This window comes from Daphnia pulicaria, chromosome 2 (genome assembly GCF_021234035.1).
Source record: "Daphnia pulicaria isolate SC F1-1A chromosome 2, SC_F0-13Bv2, whole genome shotgun sequence".
In the NCBI taxonomy this organism is placed as follows: domain Eukaryota; kingdom Metazoa; phylum Arthropoda; class Branchiopoda; order Diplostraca; family Daphniidae; genus Daphnia; species Daphnia pulicaria.
This window is the reverse complement of record NC_060914.1, coordinates 10,338,951-10,353,621: the sequence shown is the minus strand read 5'-3', so window position 1 is coordinate 10,353,621 and position 14,671 is coordinate 10,338,951. Positions and strand designations below refer to the sequence as shown.

The following is a 14,671-nucleotide window of genomic DNA, read 5'->3' as shown; positions in this document are numbered from 1 at the left end:
GTGAGATCGGCAATAATATCCATCGGACTTGATTGTGTGTCAGCATATGCAGGATTTGCTTTTTGCTGATATTCGAAAAAGTTGACGTCAGTATAGCGAAAAGCGTCGGCAAGATCACGTTGAGGGACCACGATTGAAGTTTCAACTAGCTCCCAGGTGTGATTGCGATACGAATAGAGACGGTCATTAAAATTCACGGTCCCCGTAGTCCATAACAAGGGGTGAAATTGGTCAATTTCCATCCGGTTCGGCTGACAGTAAAATTTTTGAAACGAGGCTGTTTCGACGTTGAGGCGTTGTTCTTCGGATGATGCGAATTAAATCGTTTTCTTTGATGAACAGTTAATAAAGATGAGGAGCAACATGATTTGGGATTAATGGAATACGCATGTAACATATGCAGCGTAGTTGTAAGTAAAGGAATTTTAATATAGGAATAAGTAATAATAAATAAGTAAGTTAAAAATAGTAAGAGGAAAAGAGAGAAAGAGAGGAAAAGAGAGGCGCGAAAAGAACAAGGCGACAAAAAGGGACATATTTTTAATCATAGGAAAAAGTGAAAGGTATAATTAACACTATATTGAGGACACCTGGCTTTTTCCATTCCCCCAAAAATGTTTTACCAAAATACGGAGGAGAAAAATAGAGAAGGTAGAAAGGCAAGTGTCTGGGGAGTTGGACATTTTTTCCGCGAACTTATCGGTGGAGGGCGAAGGAGGTAAACAATAGAACGATGGGACATATCAAATTCAGTAGCTTTTCAGCTGTCGATGAGCGGAGGAGTGTGTCGAGAGATGTGGAAAAAGGTGCATGCATATATATATATCCGCCCAGCAAATGATTACAAATGGAAAATGTTTCAAGTTCATTGACGTTATTTGTGTGAAAGTGATATGTGAATATATGTGATTGCATGGATAGTAGGGTGGTTTTTTTGTTTTGATTTGTGTCGTTTGTTGATGACATACATGGTTATACATTTGATTGTAAAATTTTGATATGATTTGATTGATTTGATTGGCAAGTATGCATTAATTTGTTTGTTGTTGTTTGCTATTTTTTTCAGTATTTTGATTATTCTTTTTACTTAAATCATTTTTTTTCTACTATTTTTTTGATTTGTTTTCTTTTTTTTTAAATTTATTTTTCAAAAGAGAATTAAAGAAGTTAGAAGGGAGAGTATTTCTTAAAGCGGAAGACCCTAGCTGTATTTCATTCTGAGTTTCATTTCCGAATTGATGAGAATTTGCAACTTTATCATTTTGAAATTTGGTGAATCTCATTTGACTTGTTCGTCAACAATTGCACTTTCTCATCAATGATAAAATAATACCCAGAAAAGTTACAAGTTAAGTCTACACCAAAGTGAATATTTTTAGAACAGACCCAATGAAAAGAGGGGGAATCAAATTGCTTGAGCACGTAGCTTTAAATCTCAGATCACTTAGATCTTATTTAAACATTTGATATAATAACTGGGGGAAAAAATTTTACCGAAGAAGAAGAAAAGTAGCCAGTTTGAATTATTTAAACAAAAAAAACATTACAAAATCACTTTTTAGCTTGTTTGAACTCCCCTAAGCATTCAGCAAATACAAAACAAACAACTACAATTGGCACATAGCGCATGCAGCAACAAATATGTTTAAAAGCAATTTTAGCACATAGCTAGTGGTATAACACGAAAATATCTAGCACATAAAAGTAGTAGAAGATTTTCTTAACTTATTTAGCACATAGCTTAGCAGGTTAATTTTACAAATTACAATATTGAAGCACTTAGCAACCGAGTTTATACTTTACTGACTTAGCACATAGAAAAACTCAGCAATGAATCGTTTCGTTTTAATCTTTTTTTTTTAATTCTGTGTTTTCATTTGTTTCTCTGGTTTTTAGAATTTATTATTATTATATATATATATTTTTTTTTTGCTTGTGTTCTTTAAATATGTTTTTTTTTGTTCAATCAGCTTTCTTTTTTTATGTCCCTACATGGATATTTGGCCAGGACAGTCTTTGATTTCATGACCCCGTTGACGACAAGAATAGCAAAGTCGCCTTTCACTACCGAATTTTGGCGACGAATAAGGTTCTTCAGATAATTGACTGGGCTGGTGCTGAGTTGTCTGGAGGGACGGTTGCGGAAGTTGGTGAAACTGTGAGGTCGGATAGTGGGAAGGTGGGGCAAGTTGCTGCTGAGACAAATTTGGTTGCGTAAAATGTGGAAGTGGAATAAGAGAGGAATGACCGGAAGAATTAAAGGTTTCCGCAGGAGGTCCAGACGGGAGTTGCTGAAACCTGTTGCCGGGTCGCGATTTATTGAAGTTATTTTGAGGGGCGGGGTTAAAAAAGGACGACTGATTTTGCTGATTGTAGCCATTCGATTGCCCTCCGCGTTGTTGATTACGCGAAATATCTTTTTGAATACTTGAACTAATTAGGTCGCCCAGATTTATCATTGATTCAGTCAATTGCTCCATTTGTTGACTGAAATTTGAATTTACTGTAGCGGGATTTTGAAAAGTTGTAGGCTCAGCGGGTTTGTTACCGAATTTAAGGCTAGTAGCAATAGCATTGATGGAGTCCCTTTGTTTCTCAATTGCTTTAATCAGAAGTGAGTCATTCTGATTAGTAGATACTGCATTAACGAATACTTTTTTCTCATTATCATTTTGCTCTAATTGGACTCGCTTTGCATATTTCTGCGTGATTGCAACAAGCTCCTGAAACGACGAAACTTTTTTGTAGCGGATGATATGCTGTAGTTCAGGTTCAAGCCCTTGTAAAAATTTCTGCCGCAAAAACTGTAATTGACTAGATTTTTCGTCCTGAGTTTCTAGCTTATTCGACGGATAGGCTCGCTGATAAATTGTTTTCAAACGAAAAGCGTAATTCAAAATATTTTCTTTCGGCTTCCGTTGTATCTCGTCAAATTTTTCTTGATAAAAATCGGCATTCTCGTCGCCGTGGAAATTTTCTTGAAAAAGGGCTTTTATCTTGTTGTAATCGATAGTATCACTTTCCATGATATTTTGTAAAAAATCGTATGCCTCGCCAGACATTTTGGTTGACAGCATACTCACAATTTCTGAATTGTTCCAATTGGACATCGCTACGACGTTATCGAATAATTTGATCCATCGGTCGAAGCGAAAAGCTGGGCTTCCCGTATAATTTTGAATTTGGTTCAGCATAGTTATTGCTCCGCGTCCCTTGTGTGTGTCGGAAAAGGTGCGAACTTCATTGACACCATTTTCTATTTTCGGCAAAAAGCATCTTATGGGAGAAGAATTATGATAGTGCTTGGGTTTGTTTCCATCAGCTGGTTCACCAGCTGGCTGATATTCAACGTAGAAGGAATCGGCGTCGGAATCAGAGGACGGGGTGTCAGAACTTCGTCGGCTATGTGTAAATTTTCCTTTTCTCCATTGGTCATCGTTAGCGTCGTAATTTCTTTTCTCGTTTCGTCTTCCGTTTCGGTCCCCAGCGGAGAATTCCCTTGCTGCACCTCTGTGCACAGTAGGCCTGAAGGAGTCTCCATATTTGTCGTCGGCCATTTTTCTGTTTGCCGTGTCTCTGTGATTATATTCTGGATGCTGTCCACTGCAATATTCCTCCGGCTTACAACTGTCAATGGGCTTCGACGCTGTAGGCCTATTTGCCCCTTCGGATTTGAAAATTCCTCTATCAATGCTTTCACTCCTATCTGGGCGTCTTTTAACTGGTCTTTCGTTGCCCTCGGTCGAATGAATAATAAATCCCCTTCGTTCGTGATTTCGTCGGTGTACTTCGCTTGGAATGCTGTTTTCGTCTCCCAATTCTCGTTGAGCTCCTCTTGAATCAGGAATGCCTTGTACAAAACCAAATCTCTCGTCGGCTGCTGAATGTACTCTTGATGCAAAATTATCAGTACTAAAAGGCGCAGGAATTTCACGCTCAGCTGTGGTCGAAGGATTGAATAGGCTTTGGAATGGAAGCCGGAGATTTAGGACCGGTCGAAATAGGCCCCGACGAAATAGGCCCGGCAAATAGGACCGGTCGAAATAGGACCCTACGAAATAGGCCCACTTTTAAAATATTTTTAAAGCGGTCCTATTTCTCCGTCAAAGTGGGCCTATTTCTTCCAATTATTTCTAAGTTCCATAAGGTACTCTGAAATATTTTCAAAAAATAATTCGACCTACTCTACATGAGCGAGAAGGCGGAATATTCAACGATGGATCCGCCAACGCTTATATTCATTGCCGTAGCTCAAACCACGATGAGTGAATTCACACATTGCCGTTTCGTTTTTCACATGTTAGGTAGCTGATTCCCGTCTTTATTTTTTTATGAACGTATTCCCCTTGATCTTAACTGTAAAATTCATTTGTTACAAACGTCGTTTTCACTTATTAACTATCGCTAATTTAAGAAAATGAACAAATTTCCGTGTTTTCTTCGCCATTTATTTGTTCCGTAGCTCGATCCCCCCTTCAGAGGCTCAGCCTTGAACGCGTCTCTCCCCTTCAGCGGCTCAGCCTTGAACGCGTCTCCCCCCTCTACCTATGCCAGTACTCAGGTGAAGTAGGAAATGAACATGTTTGATGAAATAAATCTTACGGATTGATTTCAAACATATCCATAACAATTTCATGTTTTTTTTAAAGCAACAAACGCATATCACTTTTAAGTTTCTTGTTTTTTGGGGCTGACGCGAGGTGCTGCTCAAGCCGGCCAGAAGGGTGGTCGAGCGGGGGAGGCTGCACGCACTCATGGGAGAGGGGTGAGTGAAGGGGGGTTTACCTGGGCCATACCATACACGCCCATGTTTTCCCTTCTTTGCGTATGTCAACCGGTAGTCTAGTGGTTAGCAACTCGAGCTATAAATCTCAAACGCCGGTGTTCGAATCTCGGTCATGTCGATAAAGAATTTTGTTTACAAAATATTTTAGATAAATTAATAGCTCAACAGCATAAAGCGGTGTGGAACTATCCTGGCGAAATTGATCGTTTTTTGTTTTTTTAATTGATGATATATACATTAATTGATTTAATATACAGCACGAAAAGGAAATTTCTATTATAGTTGAATACCAAATGCGGTTTTGAAGATTTCCATCTATCGGTGATAGTAGCGTCACTAGCGTGGTTCAATAGCGTCATGAAGATGGCGTCATCTGCTCATCGTCAACTTCAGCGTTTAATTTACAAATAAGAAATAGAAATCTTATAAAAAAATTAAAATAGCTTCAACATGTGTACATTTTATTTTTAATCATTTTAAAATTTGAATTGCAATTTTCGTTACATTTGATCTGTAAGAATTCGATTCTGAATCATTTTCATTTCAAATCGATTCACACACATAGCAGACGCTAACACATCAAGCGTCATCAATAGCGTGGTCTGTGGATGCTATCGCTGGAGTAAGGCGTTTACCTTCAATTCGGGTATGTTAGAGAATTCTATCATGTTATTTTCAATCTTTAGTTAATACTATTGTTATTATCAACTTGTGTGAATAGGTAGCGTCATGATTGGCCTACCCTGATGGCGTCATGATCGCTGCTGATTGCCTTTCAAATAGGTTTTCAGCATTCTGCTTACACCTTTGGCATAGAGTCACATATTTCACAATCCAACATCAATTGGTACCAACAGCAGCCCTTCTCTCCATCATCCAGAAGGGTCTGAGATCAGTGTTGGAGATGTGTATGACAATTTTAATATGATGAAATTTATCTACCACCAAATTTTTACTCGTGTTTTTGTTTTTCAGGATGGTTCGGAACAACCCATGGAAAGCTTATCACTCATTGATGCTGTGATGCCTGATGTTGTTGCAAGTCGTCAACAGCAAACACAGAACAAACAGAAACCACAAGTGGTAAAGACAGAACCACCAAATTCCAATGGAGATGAACCCATGCATTCCAATCGTAAGATAGTCACTACTTTTTTTTGATCCCCTGAACTGCTTACTTATTTTTCCCTTCAACTATTTAATGAAGGCTGGGAAGAGGAAACAGGAGTAGAGATACCTGCCAGCAAATCAACTGTACTTCGTGGCCATGAATCTGAAGTTTTCATCTGCGCCTGAACCCAACAACTGATTTATTGGCTTCTGGCTCTCGGATTGTGACTCTTCTGACGGTACCGGAAGTAATTACGGAAGTGTAAGTTTGGTTTTACTATTTCATTCGATTTGTTTTAATTTTATTTCATTTCAAGGTATTTGCTGAGATAACTGAAGAGAAGTTTTAAAGAAAGACGGAAACAATTGACAAGGCAAAAGATTGGGAACCTGAATGCTATTTTGGTAACCAGTGCCAATACATTTTGTACATCAATACAAATAAGATAATATGTTTTAAAAATCAGTTGAATGTTAAGTTTACATTTCATCATCGCTTACAAATGACATGTCATAATTATCTATGTTTTCATCATTCAGGTTTAAAGGATGGTCAGTGACTACAGTTGGGAATGAGGTTTTCAGTTCTATTACTATTACCTCCAGTAGTTCCACGGTTGATAACTAATAATAATTATAGATTGATATGGTTATTTAACAATTATTTGAATCATTTCAGTTATTACCTCATTATCCTGGTACCGTGTCCACAAAGCAAAAAGGATGGAGTTCTTCAACTGTGTCTCCTTCTTCCTATGGGCATTGATTTTCTCGTGTGAGAGAAGCTTCTGTGATAGCTTTACGTCTTCCAACCAAATCTTTCCAAGGACATACGGTAACAATATTCGAATTTCTTTTGCGAATTTGTGAATGATTAAAAGAGAAATATATTTGTTTTTTTCTCTAGAATGAAGTAAACGCTATTAAGTGGGATCCTTAGGGTAATCTTTTGGCTTCCTGTTCTGACGATATGACGCTCAAGGTAAAGTGCAAGTTCATTCTTGTCAAAATACTATCAAATCAAATGTCTCCGATCCTTTTCCTAGATGTGGTCCATGAAACAAGACACTTGTGTTCATGATTCGCAAGCACACAACAAGGAAATCTACACCCAAAAATGGAGTTCTACCGGCCTTGGAACAAAAAACCCAAACATGAATCTGATTTTGGCTAGCGCTTCGTTTGACCTGACCGTTCGATTGTGGGACGTTGAACTGGTATATTTTCTGTTTTGACGTTGATAAAAATATTTTGATTTGATTTGTCATTAAAAATAAGAATGTTTTATAAATCAGTTGTCTACCACGTGTTTTATTTTTTAAAATTTCCCCCAATTATGATATTTAGGTGGTCTGATGTTTTATGGTATTATTAAACTGTATACTCAATAAACAGGATAGTAATTTAAAATCAGTGATTGTAAGTCTGAATAACCTCTATATTCATCTAATGTCTTTCTCTCTCTTTGATGGTACCTTCAGAAGAGTCACCATCCGAGAGCCAGAAGCCAATAAATCAGTTGTTGGGTTCAGGCGCAGATGAAAACTTCAGATTCATGGCCACGAAGTACAGTTGATTTGCTGGCAGGTATCTCTACTCCTGTTTCCTCTTCCCAGCCTTCATTAAATAGTTGAAGGGAAAAATAAGTAAGCAGTTCAGGGGATCAAAAAAAAGTAGTGACTATCTTACGATTGGAATGCATGGGTTCATCTCCATTGGAATTTGGTGGTTCTGTCTTTACCACTTGTGGTTTCTGTTTGTTCTGTGTTTGCTGTTGACGACTTGCAACAACATCAGGCATCACAGCATCAATGAGTGATAAGCTTTCCATGGGTTGTTCCGAACCATCCTGAAAAACAAAAACACGAGTAAAAATTTGGTGGTAGATAAATTTCATCATATTAAAATTGTCATACACATCTCCAACACTGATCTCAGACCCTTCTGGATGATGGAGAGAAGGGCTGCTGTTGGTACCAATTGATGTTGGATTGTGAAATATGTGACTCTATGCCAAAGGTGTAAGCAGAATGCTGAAAACCTATTTGAAAGGCAATCAGCAGCGATCATGACGCCATCAGGGTAGGCCAATCATGACGCTACCTATTCACACAAGTTGATAATAACAATAGTATTAACTAAAGATTGAAAATAACATGATAGAATTCTCTAACATACCCGAATTGAAGGTAAACGCCTTACTCCAGCGATAGCATCCACAGACCACGCTATTGATGACGCTTGATGTGTTAGCGTCTGCTATGTGTGTGAATCGATTTGAAATGAAAATGATTCAGAATCGAATTCTTACAGATCAAATGTAACGAAAATTGCAATTCAAATTTTAAAATGATTAAAAATAAAATGTACACATGTTGAAGCTATTTTAATTTTTTTATAAGATTTCTATTTCTTATTTGTAAATTAAACGCTGAAGTTGACGATGAGCAGATGACGCCATCTTCATGACGCTATTGAACCACGCTAGTGACGCTACTATCACCGATAGATGGAAATCTTCAAAACCGCATTTGGTATTCAACTATAATAGAAATTTCCTTTTCGTGCTGTATATTAAATCAATTAATGTATATATCATCAATTAAAAAAACAAAAAACGATCAATTTCGCCAGGATAGTTCCACACCGCTTTATGCTGTTGAGCTATTAATTTATCTAAAATATTTTGTAAACAAAATTCTTTATCGACATGACCGAGATTCGAACACCGGCGTTTGAGATTTATAGCTCGAGTTGCTAACCACTAGACTACCGGTTGACATACGCAAAGAAGGGAAAACATGGGCGTGTATGGTATGGCCCAGGTAAACCCCCCTTCACTCACCCCTCTCCCATGAGTGCGTGCAGCCTCCCCCGCTCGACCACCCTTCTGGCCGGCTTGAGCAGCACCTCGCGTCAGCCCCAAAAAACAAGAAACTTAAAAGTGATATGCGTTTGTTGCTTTAAAAAAAACATGAAATTGTTATGGATATGTTTGAAATCAATCCGTAAGATTTATTTCATCAAACATGTTCATTTCCTACTTCACCTGAGTACTGGCATAGGTAGAGGGGGGAGACGCGTTCAAGGCTGAGCCGCTGAAGGGGAGAGACGCGTTCAAGGCTGAGCCTCTGAAGGGGGGATCGAGCTACGGAACAAATAAATGGCGAAGAAAACACGGAAATTTGTTCATTTTCTTAAATTAGCGATAGTTAATAAGTGAAAACGACGTTTGTAACAAATGAATTTTACAGTTAAGATCAAGGGGAATACGTTCATAAAAAAATAAAGACGGGAATCAGCTACCTAACATGTGAAAAACGAAACGGCAATGTGTGAATTCACTCATCGTGGTTTGAGCTACGGCAATGAATATAAGCGTTGGCGGATCCATCGTTGAATATTCCGCCTTCTCGCTCATGTAGAGTAGGTCGAATTATTTTTTGAAAATATTTCAGAGTACCTTATGGAACTTAGAAATAATTGGAAGAAATAGGCCCACTTTGACGGAGAAATAGGACCGCTTTAAAAATATTTTAAAAGTGGGCCTATTTCGTAGGGTCCTATTTCGTCCGGTCCTATTTGCCGGGCCTATTTCGTCGGGGCCTATTTCGACCGGTCCTATATCTCCGCCAATCTTTGGAATCGATCGAGTTGGTTATTAAATTGAATCTTGTAAGAAAGATAGGGATCGATGAGTAATGATGGCAACTCAGGATAGTTATTAAATGTCTGAGTGGTTTGTGGAGTGAGAGAATGCCCTGTGGTTTCCGAATCCAAACAAATCCTTTTCTTTCTAGTTCCCTCAAGTATATTTTCGCCCGTTTCAAAAATTCCCCCGTCGCACTGATGAATTTGATTATTGCTATCAGTTCATTTATCGCAATTGTCGCAAATGCAGATAAAAGGACTATCGATTCGTTCGCTGTCGTCCGGGACAAAAAGGACGCGTTCGTCAGCGATATTAATTGCTGAAGGGTTCGAAATACTGGGAATGGAAAGGGAAAGTGGGACAGACGGTCGAACCGATTCTTGGTAGCAGAGTTGATTGCTTCGCGAATTGTTGCTATATCTGTCGTCACTGGCCCCCTCTTTATGATTGCTGTTAATAATTTTATCGTCGCTGTTGGTGTTTTGTAATTTGGGCGCGGTTTCTTCAGTTCCTCCCTGACAATGTAGTCGTATTTGCTGCGAATCGATTGGATTTTGGAGTTTATCACCCACTTGTCCATGAGAATTACTTGCAATCAGGGGAAATTCAATAAGATCTACACTTTCAACAGGGCCAGCCGCGGCGTTGTTATGCGGGTCTAATTCGTTAATAATATCAAATTGAAAATAAGGAGTAAAAGTTACGGGATTATTAATTGCGTCAAGCGTGGAACTATTTTCAGCTGACGGAAAAGGCGCGGATGGAAGATTTATTCGAGCAGGCGGGTTACGTAATAAATCACCCAAACGATTAAGAATTGCAAAAAAAGAATCAGTATCTTCCGCTGAAGATCGACGATTATTTACGGAAATCTCGGAATTATTTTGAATAAAAATGTTATTATTTTCTACAAATTGGGAAGGATTCAAAATGCCGTCGGCAAGCTGAATCAGATTCTCGTCTGTAATATCAATAACAGTATCGGGCGAAGCGACCAGGTTATTTACTACACAATTACTTTCCACGTCTAATTGATTGGGCGGTGTCAATACAGTCGACGGAATTAACACAGGATCAGAAATAATACGTTCGTCGTCTTTTAGAAAAGAGGAACGGTCAAAAATAGGTTTATTAATTGGAGAAAGATTTACTTCAGCAATCGATTTTTTTGGCGAGGGAGTAAAGAAACTTTTGATTTTTGAACCAATCGACTTTTCAGTTCGATTGCGTAAAACACGTTTACTGAATAAAACCTCAGGGTTTGGAATACGGTTAAGTGGGACGTAATCTTTGTTTGAACGAGTAGGCCTATCAACGGGAAGATTGCTGATTGGCCGATACGTACGAGTTGAAGATGTACGGGGGGTGGAAGAAAATTGAATAGGAAGAGGGTTTACAGCGGGTACATGAGGAACAGTAGTATCAGGTAAAATATTATCAAATGCGTTCACGTTTTTATGCAAAATACTCTTAGTCTTAGGTCTAGCACCAGTATACGATAACATTGTAAGTGAGTTCGAAAATCGCTGCCACCAGATGTAAAGGTTGACCCAACACAATCATTGTGTCACCAATACGAAGATACTTAATAACTAAAGAGGCGAATTTACTCACAATGTTATGGCACAAATGATGAAGACAAACATGAACGATTTTGGTTTAACCCGTGTATTTTTACTAGTAAGACAGAACAATAGGCCTAATATAAATTAGACAAGAATAAACGATAGCGACAATTTACTTGAGTACAAATGGTAAGCGGCGGTCGAGCGTCAGGCTAGGTGATGAACTAGTAAAGGGTCGATACTAGTTTAAAGAAGATTTGACAACACTTAAATGGAATTGAATTTAATACAAAACAGTACGAAAAGAGGAGCGAACGCCTCGGTAAGTTACGGGTAAAATGAGAGAGAGAAGTGCGGTGGAGAATAGCTTTTACATCGGGTTTTTATACTCATGCCGGCTGCGTTTTTTAACACGCAAGGCATAGGGAAAAACAGGTTCAGACAAGTTAAAAAGTTATATAATCCTGCCCGACCTTGTCGAAAAGAGGCAAAAACCAAGTTCAGACGAGACCGACAAAGGTTATATAACGACTATTTCTAGAGTTCCGAGAAGGGTAAAATGAGTCACAAAATATAATAAAAGGTAAGGTTAAAGGAATAAGAGAAAAACATGAAGTAAAATGTAATGGAGTAAAAGATAAAAGGTAAGGGAATAAGAGAAAAATGTAATTAAAGTTAAACGCGCTCTTGTCGCCCGGTTGAGTCTTGCTTTTGCGCTTCTTGATAAATCGCTTCTGGCGGAATAAGCGCGGCTGGCGCTGACATCTAGTAGTCAGAGTTGGCGATTGTTTTGCAGCAGAAAAAGGGAACAGATACGGGAGTGAGCTGAACGTTCTGTTACAATGGCATTGTACAGTTTCAAGTGTATGAATTCTTTGTTTGTTTTATTTTTACGAGCATATAACATCCTTTTTTATCGTTAATTATCATCAAATTAACAACAAAATTTGAGAAAACAGTTGTCTGAAGCTAGACCAGATTGAAAACGTCGACGAATTCGGTAATCTGCCACAAGGAACGTTGAAAAAGGGTTCAGCAGACGAAAACAAAGTTGTCTGCCAAGGCTGGGTGAATTTGTGACAACTTGAACTCCAAACGTGTTACGATTTCACCTGAGACTTAAATCATAAATAGTTATTGTGTAATATTATACCTGCGTGAGTTTGCCTTCCCCGTAGGTTTTCTCTGAGTAGTGAGTAGCTAGTTTAGTCATGCTCGCATGTGTTTTGGCATTAAGCAAATGCACCACTTGGCATTGACCCAAATGCAGTAAAGTTACTTGTAATGCCCATTCCGTTCTCTCACAAGAAGTAATTTCAATATAACTTCCAAACGAATCAAAATTTAAACTAAACAACGTCATTTTATTTGCAGGACAGAAATGAAGCGTTGGCGTCACTTGGAGGTAATGTTTTAATTAAGTGTGCACCTTTATCTAACATCAAACTTAAGAATTCTCTCAGAATTTTGATGGTCTTTAAATTTTTTATGGTGTCTATCTGTGATTTTACTGTCGCGTTTCGGGGGCTGTTTAGCTGCATTTCTTTGAAAATTGGGAGGGATATTCATATTTCCTGCCTGTCAGTCGCTTGTTTAAAGTTTCATAGTGACAGTGATATGAGGCGGTTCATGTTCACTGATATAGTTTATGGCGTTTCAGATTCAACAGGGTCAGGTGATCTTGTCTGTGTTATCTGTTATGTTGATTCTTTACTGATTGTTCTCGGTATGACGTTATTGGGACACGAGGAAGTTTGCTTGTGTATGAGGTACCTGTGGTTTGGGTTGTCCAATTTCTAGTTATTCTACGAGTTTTTTACTTCTTGTTAGGTGGGCCTGTATCATTCCTTGTTGGACAGATTCATTGTGAGGGCCTTGGATAGGTTGATGCTGAATGGTGATGGTGGCTGGTTTTAGCCTCGGTTTTAGCTGACATTTTTCTTTTGGGTGTGAACTGTGAAATGCTTGGAGCCCTAGGAATAGTATGTTCTGCGAATTAGCTCAACTGATGGTTTGATTCTACATAAAACAAAATAGTTATTGCTCAATTTTAAACTTAATAACGAAATCATGGTAATTGGTAAATTCCCCGAGCTACGCTACCAAAGCGCATGTGTGCTACACCGAGGCTCCCGAGTACTACCCTGCTCCCAGCTACTACACCAAGGCTCCAGCTTGTGGAGAGACACCACCAAAAGGGTCGAATAGTACACCGAGGCTCCAGCTTATTACACCACCCAAACGGTCGAATACTTAACAGAAGCGCCCAAGTACTAGAGGAATCAGTCGAGTGAGTATCTCCGACACCCTAACAAGGCAGTCCCGAAGTTTCGAATAAACTTCGTTTCAAACGGTGGAACGGCAAAAAGTGAAGGTGAGGTCTTTATTATTGTAATATTGTGCAACATGTAAAAATGACATCTTTTTATTCCTAGCCTCTTTTTCGAACAAAATGAATTCTATTGCAACGCCGTCGAATTGAACGGAAAAGATAACGGTGGCGTAGCAGTCGTATATCGCGTCGTTAATATTGACATTGTCGGTCGGAAAGCCGAAATTGACGATGGAATTATCATCACCTTCGACAAGTGCCTTGTTGCTACAGGTTAACATTTTATGCTCAATGAAATTCGTCTTAATAGTCTTAATGATAACACTTTGATGGAATGATGAACAACTTCGATAATCTTCCTGCTAGATTGTATCTGAGAGCCTATTTAGACTGCTAGCAATTTATTTCTGTAATTATGAATCACTCTAAAAATGGCTTTTATTTTCTTCCTAGGATAGGAACCAAAATCTTTGCCATCGTTGAAAGGTGCCATTAAGGCAAAGACCAGTTACTACACCGAGGCCCTCAAGTACTAAATTACTAAGGAACTATACTTCAACTTACGCTGCCCCGAGCTACTACACCGTCGCCCCGAAATATAACTCTGCCCCGAGCTTCACCACCAAGGCACTGGAATACTGCACGACTACATATGCTGCCCCATCCTACTATACCGAGGCTCTTAAGTACTGCTCTGTCCTCAGCTACTTACTACACCGATGCTGCTAAGTACTAATCCGTTCCCACCTACTACACCGAGGCTCCAGCTCATTACTCCATCAAAACGGTAGAGTACTACACCGAAGCACCCAAGAACTACTCTGCTCCGATGTACACAACTACAACTGGTGCGGCCAAGTATTACGCAGTCCCGACCTACTACAGAGAAGTTACTCCTTCGTACTACGTTAAACAGAAATACTACACTGATGCTGCAGTTAACTACACCACAACCTACGCTACAGTCGCTACACGTAGCCACAACACCGAAGTCTCCAAATATTTCACCGAAGAAACCGCATATTACACAACCACGTACGCTGCCCGAGTGTACTTCACCGAGAACCCAAGTATTTCTCTGCTCCAAGCAACTACCAAATTAAGGTTCATAAGTACTACATCAGCAAGGCTTCCGACATTAACCTACGTATATGTTAAGATAAACATAATTAATTGTTGAAAAATTGTAAACGTTGTGTATATATATAAATAAAATTGTTTTGCAA

General features: G+C 38.9%; 4 long non-coding RNA genes across 4 annotated transcripts; 3 read left to right on the top strand and 1 right to left on the bottom strand.

The window, feature by feature from the left end:
• The first annotated feature begins 5,321 nt into the window (after positions 1–5,321).
• LOC124326668 lies at positions 5,322–6,691 on the top strand. Its single transcript, XR_006915590.1, has 7 exons — positions 5,322–5,432; positions 5,508–5,692; positions 5,762–5,921; positions 5,994–6,158; positions 6,214–6,301; positions 6,437–6,512; positions 6,576–6,691. It is a non-coding gene; the product is annotated as an uncharacterized LOC124326668 (long non-coding RNA).
• A 16-nt stretch (positions 6,692–6,707) lies between these two features.
• On the top strand, positions 6,708–7,132 carry LOC124326738. The gene is made up of 3 exons (XR_006915763.1): positions 6,708–6,731; positions 6,804–6,878; positions 6,943–7,132. It is a non-coding gene; the product is annotated as an uncharacterized LOC124326738 (long non-coding RNA).
• Positions 7,133–7,187: 55 nt separating this feature from the next.
• Positions 7,188–8,185, bottom strand: LOC124326670. The gene is made up of 4 exons (XR_006915591.1): positions 8,075–8,185; positions 7,815–7,999; positions 7,586–7,745; positions 7,188–7,513 (listed from the first exon to the last, which is right to left on the bottom strand). It is a non-coding gene; the product is annotated as an uncharacterized LOC124326670 (long non-coding RNA).
• Positions 8,186–11,970: 3,785 nt separating this feature from the next.
• On the top strand, positions 11,971–13,013 carry LOC124326868. The gene is made up of 3 exons (XR_006915916.1): positions 11,971–12,423; positions 12,488–12,518; positions 12,944–13,013. It is a non-coding gene; the product is annotated as an uncharacterized LOC124326868 (long non-coding RNA).
• The last annotated feature ends 1,658 nt before the right edge of the window (positions 13,014–14,671 follow it).